General features: G+C 36.5%; 1 pseudogene; it reads left to right on the forward strand.

Annotated features, from left to right (window-relative positions):
* Positions 1-12181: 12181 nt before the first annotated feature.
* LOC119817917 lies at positions 12182-12620 on the forward strand (annotated as a pseudogene).
* Positions 12621-14651: the final 2031 nt, after the last annotated feature.

Here is a 14651-nt window from a genome sequence, read left to right on the forward strand (position 1 = left end):
TACATTTATCATAACTGCATATCCAAACACTTGAAGCATAGTAAGGAATTTATTCAGACTGTAAGCAATTCTAGGTAAGAATTGGATTATCAGATTCTGTAGTGTCTACAAATCTCTTACGCTCTACAGATAAAGCAGGATAACTGTGTATATTTGTTGCAAGGGAAAGCACCTGCTTGTTCTTCCCAGCCGCCCTGTTAGCTTAGTCCTGAAATAAACACACAAAAATTGTATTAATTAAATCACTGCTTGGCCCATTATTTCTAGCCTCTTATTGGCTAACTCTTACATCTTGATATATATATATATATATATATATATATATATATATATATATATATCTTCTATATATATCACCACATATATCTATATCTATATATCTATATCTATATATATAGATATATATGGTGATATCTATCTATCTATCTATCTATCTATCTATCTATCTATCTATCTATATATATATATATATATATATATATATATATCACCACGTGGCAGTGGCTTACCAGGAAAGTTTCTAACCAGTCCGTTTCAGAGGATGCATGGCATCTCCCTGACTCTGCTTTCTTCCTCTCAGCATTCAGTTCTGTTTTCCCAGCTTAGCTAAGTTCTGTCCTATCAAATGCCAAGGCAGTTTCTTTATTCATTAACCAAGGAATGCAACACATAAACAGAAGAACCTCCTACACTATATATTAAATGAATAGTAAATCTAGGACAGATTTAAAATGTACATGTTTGTTTTGAATCATGATATAGGTAATCAGGAAGAGGACAGAACAGCAATAAGACACTTTGAACATCCTTCCCTTTCTGGAATGGCTCTTATCCTCCATCTGTTCTGCATGTTCTACAATATCTAATTTATTTTTGGTGGTCTTCTCCTTATGTTTTTATATAAATATATCTGTATATGCTGTAAATTTTACTTCTTTGCAAAATGACATTGTATTCAGAATGAACTTAGCAAGTTGGCTGAAGGACCAATTATGTGGCAATATTATCCTTTATTATATTCCTGATTACTTATGTGCAGTGGGGTGGGAAAATAAATAATTGCTATTGGATAGGATGCTTAGCTTTTTAAAGTTGTTAAAGTTTTCATAGGCATTTATAACAGAAAGTATGTATACTTTGGAATAAAGGGGGGAGTTATGGGGAAGACAGTGAAGGATTTAATTCATGAGCTGGAGCTAGGTTTTAGGATGAAGAGCTGATCAGCATGGACTTTGGATAGACATGGCTGACAGTCACTGTGAGGACTTTTACTCTCAGGCTGTTGGCTGCCAAATTAGTCTCCCTCCAGTAATGATCCTCAAGTTAGCTTTGGTTAATGAACTGATCAGAGCGGCAGGTATCTGTGTCTATTAACTGCCTTCCCCTGTAGCTCTGTGAGCTTGCAGACTTTCTCTTGTCCCAGAATCTTATGGCAGCCATTGCCGGGGCCTGCTGTGAGGCACATTATAGTGAGACAAATCTCGGTGAGGGGAGGTCTCATTTGAGAGCCCTTGCCTGAGTCAACAAGCACACGCTTTAGGTTTTAATTAAAGACAGAACCAATTTTAGGAAGAGGTTGGTCACTCCTGGACAGGAAGATCACTATCTAGTCTGTGTAGCTGCAGTTATGGGTTCATCTTTACATGTCTAGTGAGGTGCTAAGGGCAACGTTTTATCAAGACTCAGGAAAGGAAATGACACTCTAGTTATCTTGAAAAATTTAATAGCTCAAAATTAACAAAGAAAAGGAAAAACATACATAATTTTATGTATATTTCCTAACCAGATATATACATATATCCAAATGTAGTTTCAGATATGCCATACTATAAATTATCAATATAAAATTTCTTTTATTTTGAAATTGCTTTCATTACTATTATATTTTATCATGTGTATTTGAAGGATGCCATGGTCAGAGATGTCAGAGAAAAAGTCTGTGAATTTCTTTCTCTCTTTCTACCTTTATGTGGGCGCTGGGGACCCAGCTTGTGTTCCCAGGCATGCGCGGCAAATGCTGTTCCCAGAGAGCCATCTCATTGAGAATTCCTTTTCAATTAAACTTATTTTATTGCCTAAAGATGCAAGTTAATGTCAGGAAGTGGTGGCACTCTCCTTTACTTCCAGCACTTGGCAGGTAGACACATAGGATCTCTATGAGTTTGAGAACAGGCTACAAAGTGAGTTTCCAGGACAACCAGTGATGTTACAAGGAAGAACCCTGTCTTGAAAAAAACAAACAAACAACAATGAACAACAACAACAAAGACAAATAAACAAGCAAATCTGAAGATACAATTTGAAATGTACAAATATAAAATAAGAAGAATATTTCTGAAATCTAACTCTTGCAGACTGTACGCCTCTGCAGCAGGTATTTATGGTACTGCACTATTTTAACTGTAAAGCCCGGGATACCTGTGGCAGCAACAGATGCTTCACAAATGTGATTTATTCTTTCGTTACACCCTTCCTCCTACAACCTAGGAAACTGTTGTTTTTAATCAAACATTTTTGAACTAATAATATTTACTTATAATTGTATCAATGTTTACTTATATTTGCATCATTAGCAGCATAAGATTTACATGTATACAAAGCCATGTCAAGTATGACATCAACTTTCAATAGACAAGGTTCTAAATTTTTCCTCAATGTTTTCTCTAGGTAAATTTTTTTTCATCAGAGATTTTGGTTCATTCTTATGACTGACTTAGCTTCTTTCTAGTGGTAAAATACTTTTGGGCATAGATTCTTCTATCCGGAGTTAGAATCATTCTTGAGCGAGAACCCTCAGGGCATTCTGAAACTTAAAGCATGCTGGCTCAGAGATCATGGGTATTTTGGAAAAGCACACAGAACTCTCAATGAAGCACAATGTCAGGAGCGCTGACCTAAAGGTTGCAGTAACAGTGATTCCCAACCCTGCTCCTACAGTGTGGAAAGGCTGATGTCATGCGCAATCACTGTGCCTCCTCATGGAGTGGTAGCACAGCTGTCTCTCACCATCGCCTGGTTTCTCAAGCCTATAGGATCTGCATCACTTGTACTAGAAATGCCTTGCCTAATTCCAATGTACTTCCTTGTTTCCACCGAACACCCATGCAGGGGTGCCAGGTCAGGAAACATGTAACCCTGGAGCTCCCTATATGATTTCTAAGCAGCTCAACATGTCCTAGGGAGCTTCCTCCACCAGTAGTTGTTTATGGCTTCTATAGCTTTTAGGAGGGACTCCATGAGCTTTGCTAGTTTCAGAAAATTTCTGAGACTTGTAGTAGTTTGCTTCCTAAGTCTCAAGCCTCACTACTTCCTTCCTGGAGGGAAGGGAGGAAATGTTTCAGGTTGGAGGGAACTTATTTACTATACTTCCTCCATTTTCCACCTATCAGAGGAAAGGGGACAATAAAACATAAACAGCATTATGATATCTAGGGAGGAGATTCTGCCCAGATGACCTCAGTTGGAGAGAGAGATCTGGGTATTAAGGCATAAGTTAGGAAGCATTACGTGTAAGAACCACATAGGTTGCTGATAATTACAGTATGTCAACACCAGGTTTTAGTTTTCCCAGGTTTTAAAGGGAAGCCCCTTCATTCCTTCAGAGCCAATGTCATGCCTACCTCTCAGACCAGTTACTGCTATACTGTTATTTTATTTTATTTTTTATTATTATTAATATTAATACTATTATTATATTTAATGTTTGATTCAAGGGTGCCAGGGCATAGAAATACAGAAATTAAGTTTCACTAAAGTTAAAGATACACAGGACGTTTTTACTTGAACTGGAAAGAAGGTGCAATTCATAAAATTTCTGAAAATCAAGAGTGCTGTCTAGAGAGGATAGTAAATGATTATTTAACTTTTGGTTATAATGTTCCCAACTTACCATTTCTACCCTTAATATCTAGTGCCTGCTGTAGAATAAGCCTTTACTATAAATTAATTGAATGCATGATTGAATGGCATAATGTCTATGAGTCATAGGACAGGTCTCTATCAGCCTACTTCAAAAGAATGAAAATTGAAAGAACATCCTTGGGCTAAATTTACTGACATTTTGTTACCCAGTTTTATGTATTCCTGACTAATTAATGAGTAATTAATTAATGAGTATTATACCTGAGTTTATGCAAATTATTGAAAAATCACTTCAGATATTTTAGATATTTAAATCTAGGCATCCTTACTTCTAAACTAGGCAGGTTGAGAAATTTTCTATTCTCTTTGAAATATTTTCAAGGAAGAAGATTCAATGAGTTCCCTCAATAAATAACTCTAATATCTGAACAACTTATCTGATTATCTACTTTCCCTTGAAGCTATTTCTCCTTGTTCTGTCCTTGGTGGTAATAGGAAAAGAGGTAATAACACCATCTACACAGCCAAAGACTTTTCAAGGTAAATTATAGAAGACACAATTTCCACTTGCGAAGAGCATACAATCTACCAAAGGAAAAGAACAAATGCATTAGCCATGCTTGAGTGAGAGAGAGCTATTTGGGGTAAGGCTTATTAAATGATTCCTTATGTATGGCAGCACTCTAGGGTGAGATCATTATTTGTCAGTGAAACAAAAATACAACTCAGTCTTACATAGGAGGAGGAGGTCTCAGGTGTCCTAGTTAATAACCGAGAGGACTAGGACAATGAAATGATTTGGGATCCAGTGTTTGAAAAGGAACACTTCAGTCTTATTTAAGCCACTGAAATATGGTCTCTCCTTAAGCATTTCAGGCTACATCCAACTAACTGATACATATAATCAATATGATTATATGCATATATACCTTTATTCACATATCTGTATGTAAACAAATTTGATTTTTCTCTTAATGAATCATCCCCATTTTGTATATTTTTCTTGATGCATAGTAAGCTGTGGTAGTAGAGATTGTACATATACTTGAGTTTGCCACTATTAATTCAAAAAATGTGTACTAAATGTATTGAGCTGTTAGTTTTATTTCTTAGATGAAAGTTATGTGTTAGGAACACTAGTCTTAATTTGGTAGCATCAAAGTCAACAACCATGCTAAAAGTTCCTCATCAGCTTCATAGGTAGTACAGTGGCTAGTACTGTAGTTGGAATAATGGTGCAAAAACACAGAAGGCATTCCTTTAAGAAATGACAAATTAATTTTAGCAAACAGAACCCCAAACTGATGTTAGAGACCAAGTTACAACAGAAAATAAAATCTAAAATCTTCTCCTAACTGCTCCTAAGAAACCTTCAAGGAAAAGTCCACTTTATAACAAAATTTAAAAGGTGCTATGTAGGAGGGTCACTGAAGCTACTGTGATGTCTTAGTAAGAAGTGGCAGAAGTCAGTGGATTCTGGCACCAACCACTAAGCCTCAATCTAAATTAGACTGGGTTTGACATTGACTTTGGTCTTTGTTTGGGGAAAGCTCACATCTGCTCAGAACATAAATCTTTCTGAAGTTGGATGAGTGAACACTTGGCTGTACAGCAATGCACTGAAATAGGAACAGCCTGACCACATTCGCAGCCCAACCAGAGCTGATATCCAATCTTGTCATATTCATTAGTTTCATCTTTCTTTTTCTAGATAAGATCTAATAAGGGATTTGAATTTTCCATCTTCTTCTCCCTTTAGTAGGCCTCTGATGGGGCTACTAATGAGCGAAATGGCCAGAGGGCAGGCAGCCTTAGAGAACAATGGATGAAACAGATGGCAAAATGAATTCACAAATGGATAAGGCCATTTAATATCCACTCATCATTATGATTAAACATTCGGGAGGTGGATTTTCTGCACATTAACTTGACAGTACAATCAGAGACACAGCCTTTCTGCAGTTCAGTTTAAACACATGTAGAATATGGAGCCTGGACTAACTCAGCAGTTCTAAAAACGGCTCACAGCAGCCCTTGGATGCTTACATGACATTTAAAGTTACCTAAATCAACAAGACGCAGGAGTAGGCCTCTCCTCTAACCAAACCATACTATATTTTAATGTACATATTTATATAACAATGCTACAATTATATTAATTTCTATCACATAAGAAAAAGATGCCATGGCCGAAATAAAGTTTGTGATCGTTGGGAAAGACACAACCTAATGTCACCAGTGGTTTCACAGTCTATGATTCTGCTGGGGACATTCACAAGGAGAAAATACTTTCAGCTCACTGAGAGTAGCAGCATATCTTTAGTAATCATTCATGATCAGAATATAAATGTGCCTCCAGAATTGCCATTTTCAAGAAAACAAGAAATAAATAATAAATTAACATTTGATTAAAAAACATATCTTAAATGTATGGAAAATTCAAACATGTTTATATTTTTCTCTCCTACCACAGGATACTAGCTCATCTGGGCTATGACTCAAAACTAGCTGTAGTATAACAAAATGATAAAGGACAATACGTTGTGACATAGGCAGTGTGTATGTTTCAAAAGTTTTCATGAGCTGGAATTTGAGGGGAACTGTGGGAAGACAACTAGCCTACTTTGTTATTATTTCTCATTTCCTCCTTCATCCCTTTCCCCTCTTCATGGCTCCTAGGCCAGCGGTTCCTGTAATTATGTTTTTGAATTTAAAATGTTCCACAGAACTTCATGGTTTTAAAATCATTTCAAATTTTTACTATTACTGGGGGGGGGGCATTACTGTATATAACTGAATTTAAAGAAGCTAATTCTGTTATTTGCACTAAGTTAAAAAAATAAAAGAAAGAAAAAACCAAATGTAAATATCTGAACTTGAACTTCACATCAAAATGATGGAGACAGTCAGAGCCTCAGTCCTGAGCTGTACCCTGTGGTCATCAAGTTGGCAATCATGAGCCTTGGCTTCTTCCACAACTTCACTTTCAAAATGATGGCTCATTCCAATAAGGAGATCATTTAGTTCCTTGCTTTGTATTTTGTGTTTATCTATTACAAATTTTTGTTTTGTGTTCACTATGAAAATGCAAAATTAAATCCTGTGGTTTTCATAGTTTTTCAGCCAACAATGACTTAACTGCAGAAACAAACAAAATAATAAGAGTGTAATTACTCTCCCTAATACTCTTAACTATTTGATCTCATGATCTATAATTTTTTATAGTAGAAACCTCTTGTTTTTAATAGGTGCCCTCTTGTTCCCATTTTAAAGACAAAAGTGGTTTAACATAACATTACTGCTAAATCTAGTCATGTGCTTTGTTAGTGATTTATATTGTTGGATGTTTTTAGTTTTTTGCTCATTAGGATTATTTTTCCATCAACTTGAAGATTTCCCTTCAGTCTCCTTATAGGATAGTTCTAGTAAACATGAACTTCCTCCAGTTTTGTTTTTACAGTCTGTATGTCTGTTTCTGACAGGCAGATTTGCTGATTGGGAGTTTTCCCATAACTGGATGATACGATTTTACCGTAACTGGCCTTCAAGTTCATAATATGTTGCAGAATAGTCCAGTAAGCATGAATATGTTAGAAGACTTTTCACCTTTCTGAAGCTGTATATTAACACATTTCTCCCAGCTTATATGTTATCCACCACTGTCATTTAGACAAGTTTCCTACATCTTTTTCATGTTGTATTTAGGCTCCTATTATTTGAAAGTTTGCAATTTTGATGCCTCATAAACTGCATGAACATTTTACATCTTTTAAATTCTTTTTTATGTTGTTCTCTTCTGAATGTGTGGATTTTGGGTTTACTAATTGATTTACTTGCCAATTCTGCTATTGATGCTTTCCATCATGTTCTTCATCCCATTTATGGCATTTTGCAGCTTTGGAATTTCTATTTACTTTTATTATTGAAATCTTTATTAAAATTCTTATTCTTCTGTCACAGTTTTACTTACCTTGTTGAACTAATACTCTGTTTCTGAAGTTTATAGAGGTTCCTTAAAATTATTATTTCCACTTCTTGGTAAGGTGTTTTATATTCCTTCAAGTCTTTAGCATTAGTCATTGGTGCTTTATGATGTCAGTTTGGTTCACTATATTTCCCTGGTTGTCCTTCATTTTTTACAGGCTGTGTGCTGCTATCTCTGTATTTAAAGAAGTAGGTACTCACTCATGTCTTAACAATCTGGCTTTGTTTCATAAAGTCCTTCTACAGTTATCTTACTTTGAAATTCTGGGTAGATGGTCTAAACTGATCTCTAAATCCGAGTCACTCTCCTGTTCTTGAAATGCTGGTTGCCAAAACTCTCTGTTGCTGTGGGCAGAATAAAACCCCAATTTGCCAAGAATAGATTTGCAACTGTTTGAGTTTAATGAGGAAGTCTGTGATAATAGGTTGAAACCTAAGCCTCTGTGATCCCACCTGGCAACTAAACAAATAAACTAGATGTTAAAATGGACTAACGTGGATTGAAGAATTAATTGATGGTAAGACCCAAAAATTGCTACTGAAAAGGCACAGTAGCAATTTTCCATTAAATTGGCCTGCACAATAAAGTTTTAGGTGTTACTCTAAGTATACCGATATCAAAAACAGAAAGAAATATATTGGATTATATTAAACTAGGAAGATTTTACACAAAAAAACAATAATTAATCATCAGATTGAAGACACAACCTCTGTAAAGGCAAAAAATGTTTAAAATCACACAACTGATAGAGGTTAATAGTGAATTATGCAAGATCAAACAGCTCATCAGTAAGAAAACCAACATAATTAATAAATGAACAAAGAAATACATGTATTTGTCAAAAGTAGACTCAAAAATTGCAACAGTATATAAAATATATCCAGTGATTAATCATCATAAACATACAAATTAAAGTCATAAGAGAAAACATGCTCTTTTGGGAAACTAGTATCAGAATATGAATGTTAAAAGAAATGAGCAAGTATGTACAGGAAGGAGAAACCTTGTAAACCTCTACATGGTATGTGATGTGGGATTCCCTTCTGTATGCTGTGAATACCATTGGTTATTAAAGGAATGTTTGGACCTATAGCAGGGCATAACAGAGCTAGGCAGGGAAAACTAAACTGAATGCTTGGAGAAAGAAAACAGAGTCCTTCATGAAGCAGGAACCCCAAAAGATCATCTCACCTTTAGATAAGTTCAGTAGTCATTTTCTGTGGGTCCTGCGTGTCCATTTCTCACAGCATACAATCAAGCAGTACAGGCAAGAACAGTTTTTTTTTGCCCAAATGGCTAACCAACTTCCTAAGGAGTCTCTTTAATGCCTGTCATCCTTTTGAAGTAGATTGGTGCTGCCAGGAGCAGATGTGTCTCATTGTCATGAAAAGTTTTATGTTCTTAAAACATTTTAAATGCTATATTCTGTAGTATTTGAAAGGTTTGAAGAATACCTATCTGAAGTACATCTCTGTACATCTAGAAAAATCTAACCAACATGACTACAAGCTTGACTATTATAGACAATTATTTATTAACTGATATTTTCCAATTATACATTACATTTTCAAATGAGCTGCACAGCACAATACCTTAATCAAGAGCAGAAATATACATACAACAGAATTGACCTTAAATTTGTATCAATAAACCAATATCCATATAAATGCAAATCTCTATAGCAGGTATGTAAATCAGTAAAGTCATTATAGAAAACAGCATAGAGAGTCCTCTAAAATTTATGAATATTGAATTTCCACCAAGAAACACTGTTTCTCTGGATTAACTACACACACACACACACACACACACACACACACACACACACACACATAAAATTTTTATTTTATTTCATGTATATAGGTGTTTACCTGAAAGTATTTCTATGTGACACACTTATTTCTGGAGGGTAGAAGAAAACATTATATCAGTTAATAGTTTGTAAAGAACCAGAAGGATACTGGGAATTAAATCTGGGGCCCTCTAGAAGAGGTTTTAACCATTAAACCAGCCACTCAGCTTCCATTCCCAACTGTATTAGAATTTCTATTGCTGTGAAGAGACACCACGACATGGGAACTCTTATAAGAGGAAACATTTAATGGGGAGGCTTACAGTTTCAGAGGCTTAGTCCATTATCATCATGGTAGGACATAATAACTTGAAAGCAGACATAATTCTAGAGCTGAGAATCCTACGTCTTGATTGGCAGGCAACAGGAAATAAACCGTCTCACTAGCTTGAATATGTGTGAGGCATCAAAGCCCACTTCCACTGTAACACTCTTTCTCGGACAAGACCAAACCTATTTCACAAAGGCCAACCCTCTTAAAAATGTCATTTCCTTTAGGCCTCATTTTCTTTTAAATTACCACATTCTACTCTCTGGGACCCAAGACTCGAAGCCATATCATAATAAAAAAATTGCATTCAGTCCAACTTCAAATATATCCATAATCTATAACAATCTCAAAATTATTTGAGTCTAAAATTCAAAGTCTCTTCTGAAATTCTTGCCATTTCCTAAATTATAATCTGCTATGAAATCAAAATGTAAAATAAAAGATAACATACTTCCAACATATAATGGCAGAGAATATAACTACCATTCCAAAATGCAGGGAAGGGAGCATAGCAAGGAAATACTAGATGAAAACACGACCAAAAACCAACTAGCCAAACTCCAAACTCTCCATATCCATGTCTAATGTTAAAATGTTGTTCATATCTCCAACTCCTTTCATCTTTGTTGACTGCAATATACTTCTTTCTCTTGGGCTATTCCCACTCCCTGTTAGCACTTTTTCTTGGGAGGTATCTTACAGCTCTGGCATCTCCAACATTTGTGGGTATACAATACAATTCAGTCTTCAACTTCACAGCTTCACTCAATGGCCTATCTAGGTTACTATTCAGGCAAAGCCTCGACTTATGCCTGGTTTCAATGGCTTAGTTGAAGGGAATCTAGGCTGTTTCCAGGTTCTGTCTATTACAAATAATACTATAATGAACATAGTTGATCAAATGTCTTTGTGGTATGATTGACCATTATTTGGGTATATGTTCAAAAATAGCATTGCTTGGTCTAGAGGCAGATTGATTCCTAATTTTCTGAGAAAGAGCCATACTGATTTTCAAAGCCATTGTATAAGTTCATATTCCCACCAGCAACAGAGGAGTGTTCCCCATATTCCACATCTTCTCCAACATGAACTGTCATCATGACTTTTTTATCTTGGGCATTCTAACAGGTATAAGATTGTATCTCAGAGATATTTTGATTTGCGTGTCTCTGATGGCTAGGGAAGTTGAACAATTTTTCCAGTGCCTTTGGTCATTGAGATTCTTCTGTTGAGAGTTCTTTGTTTAGGTCTATACCCCAATTTTTACTGGATTATTTGTTCTTTTGTTGCCTATTTCTATGGTTCTTTGTATATTTTGGAGAACAGTCATCTGTTAGATGTGGGGTTGGTGAAGGTCTTTTCCCATTCTGTACACTGAAATTTAGTCTTTTTGATCATGTCCTTTGCTTGAGAGAAATTTCTCAGTTTTAGAAGGTTCCATCTATTAATTGTTGCTCTCAGTGTCTGTGCTACTTGTATTATATTTAGAAAATGGTTTCCTGTGCTCATGCATTCAAGGATAATTCCAACTTTCTTTTCTAGGAGGTTCAGTGTGGTTGGTTTTTTATTGAGGTCTTTGATCCATTTGGACGTGAGTTTAGTGCATGGTGAGAGATATGAATTTATTTGCATTCCTCTACATGGTTAGGCCTATTATAGCAATACCCCAGTCCCTAGTAACAAGTTCTGTCTTAGGGTTTCTATTTCTCTGAGGAAACACCATGAAAATTCCAACTCTTATAAAGGAAAAACATTTAATTGGGTGTTGATGTGAGAAGTCTTTCTGTATATGTGCTGCTTTTATTGGTTAATAAAAAAGCTGCTTTTAGCCAATGGCTTAACAGAATATAGCCAGTCTGGAAGAGATATATATAGAGAGAGTAGGTGGAGTCAGTGAGACATCATGGAGCCACCAGATGGGAAAGAGGTGAGCTGCCAGATAGAACTTGCTGGTAGGCCACAACCCTCTTAGTAAAATATAAAATAATAGAAATGGGACCAAAGATGTAATAGCTAACTAGCAATATGCTTAAGCTATTGGCCAAACAGCGTTGTAAATAATATAGTTTCTCCATGATTATTTCCGTTCTGGGCATCCAGGAACGAACAAGCGACCTCCTACTACAAATTCGTCCTCCAACGTGTGCTAGATAAATCCACATAAAACCTGAGAGGGGCCCTTTCCCCTGGATAGCAGCGTGAAGGCCTCACCATGCCTGGAGTTACTGTAAAAGACATTAACCAGCAGGAGTTCTTCAGAGCTCTGGCAGTCTTCCTAAAAAAAGTCCGGGAAGCTGAAAGTCCCCAAATGGGTGGACACAGTCAAGCTGGCCAAACATAAAGAGCTTGCCCCCTATGATGAGAACTGGTTCTACACATGAGCTGCTTCTACAGCACGACATCTGTACCTGCATGGTGGTGCCAGGGTTGGCTCCATGACCAAGATCTATGGAAGATGGCAGAGAAACGGTGTCAGGCCCACCCACTTCAGCAGAGGCTTCAGGAGTGTGGCCAGCCGCATTCTCCAAGTCCTGGAGGGGCTTAAAATGGTGGAAATGGACCAAGATGGAGGCCGCAAGCTAACACCTCAGAGACAGAGAGATCTGGACAAGATTGCAGGACAGATGGCAGCTGCCAACAAGAAGCATTAGAACAAAGGATGCTGGGTTAATAAATTACTTAATTAAAAAAAAAAAAAAACCTGAGAGGGCTTGGAAAGGAATTCAAAACACTAAAAAACAAAGGTTAGCTGTAATTTTTCTTCTGTACAGGCTCTGTTTGATGGCCATGGCTCCTTTAAGAGAGGTCTTCCTAATTACAAACAAACAAACAAACAAAAAAAAACCAAAACAACCCCCCACAGTTTCATGGCAGCAGCTTTCTGGTTCCCCAGCACAAAGGGCTCTGACTCTTTTGGGAGGATCAGCTATGAAGGACTTGATTGGGGTTTGTGGGACTGGGTGCTTGTATGCCGGCTTGGGGTTAGGAGGAAAGTGGTTGAGACCATGCCTGCAGCTCAGTACCACCCCCATACCCTCCTGGGAAGGCAATAGGATCAGGTCTGCTAGGAGTTTACTAGCAAGAGAGTATGGCAGATTCCCGCCATAATACACAGAGCTATTTCCAGGCCTCACAGTGTGCTGCATGGCAGATTTAGCTATTACTCAGATATAAAAGGGTTTATGTACTGTACACTTCTTCTCAGAGTTAAAGTGCTGAGTGCAGCTCCTACCTGGCAGTCCCAGAGCTGGCTGTAATGGTACCTCGGCCATTTTGAAAAGCAGAAAGAGGTGGAACCAGGACCCAGGGCCTCTAAGATCAAGCTGCTTACCATTTTAAAAATTCTCCAGGATAGAAAAGAATTACAGATACATAATAGGACAGATTCTGACATAAAGGACCTCTGAACAACACAGTGTGTTTGAAAAATGTACGTTGCTTGGGAGAAGGAAGAGTAAAGAGACAGTAAATGTAATATAAAAAGAGTACAGATGGTAATAAATTAAAAGAGTAAACCATAATAAAATAAATATTAAACTTATAGGGAAGTTAATAGAGTAAGAAAAATAAGCCATGTAAGATGGAATATACATGGAGTCTGGATTATGTATATCATTGTGTTTTCTCTGAACTTTTTGACTCTGAAGGAGCTAAATACAGAGAGATATTTCATTGTATGGGCTGCTAAGCTAAATCAACATATATTTTCTAAAGATATCTTGACTTCAGAATTTGGGTCTAAAGATTTGTTGCTTTGGAGAAGAGGTTCTTTTTTTGTTTTCACAAAAGATGAGAACCTGTGGAATACTTCCAGATTAATGTGCTTTCATGAATCAAGACCTCCTGAAAGGTAGCCATAAACACCCCCCAAAATAACTTTACCAAACAAAAAGCAAAAAGCAGTTTGGAGAGAACTATGCCCAAATTTCCAAATATTTTTATAATGTTTATTTACGTTAAAAGGGGATATGCTATAGAGATGAATATTTGCATTGGTATAGATCTTGGTTTATTGATAAAAATTGAAGGTCAATTTTGTTATTCTGCTCTTGATTAAGGTATTGTGTTTGTGCAGCTCATTTAAAATTGTAATGTATAATTAAAATTATAGGTTAATGGAAGGTCATCTGTAATAGTAAATCTTGTAGTCATGTTAGTTAGGTTTTCTAGATATATAGAGTTTTATTTCAACTAGATAGGTATTCTTCAAATCTTTCAGAGACCTTCAGAATATAGCATTTAAAATGTTTTAATAACTTAGAACTTTTTAAGGCATGAGACACATCTCATCCTGTCAGCACTAATCTACTCTAAGAAGATGATGGACATTGAACAGGCTCCTTATGGACTCTGTTAGCCATTTGGGCAAGAAACTGCTCTTGCCTGAACTGCTTAAGGTTATGCTGTATGAACTGAACATGCAGGACTCACAGAAAAATGACTGCTAAAGCTGCCTAAAAAGGTGAGACAGTCCTTTGGGGTTCCTGCTTCCTGAAAGAGTCTGCCAAACATTCTGCAGGACACAGAAGAAAGTGACTGACAAACTGCCAATATAGGTTTTTTTTTTTTTTTTTTTTTGCAGGGATCGGACCTGTCATTTTCTTTTTTTTTTCCAGTTTATTTATTTTTTATTAAAAATTGCCATCTCCTCCCCTCCTCCTCCACCTTCCCTCCCCTCCCCT

Source organism: Arvicola amphibius, chromosome 6 (assembly GCF_903992535.2).
Source record: "Arvicola amphibius chromosome 6, mArvAmp1.2, whole genome shotgun sequence".
NCBI classification, from domain to species: Eukaryota; Metazoa; Chordata; class Mammalia; order Rodentia; family Cricetidae; genus Arvicola; species Arvicola amphibius.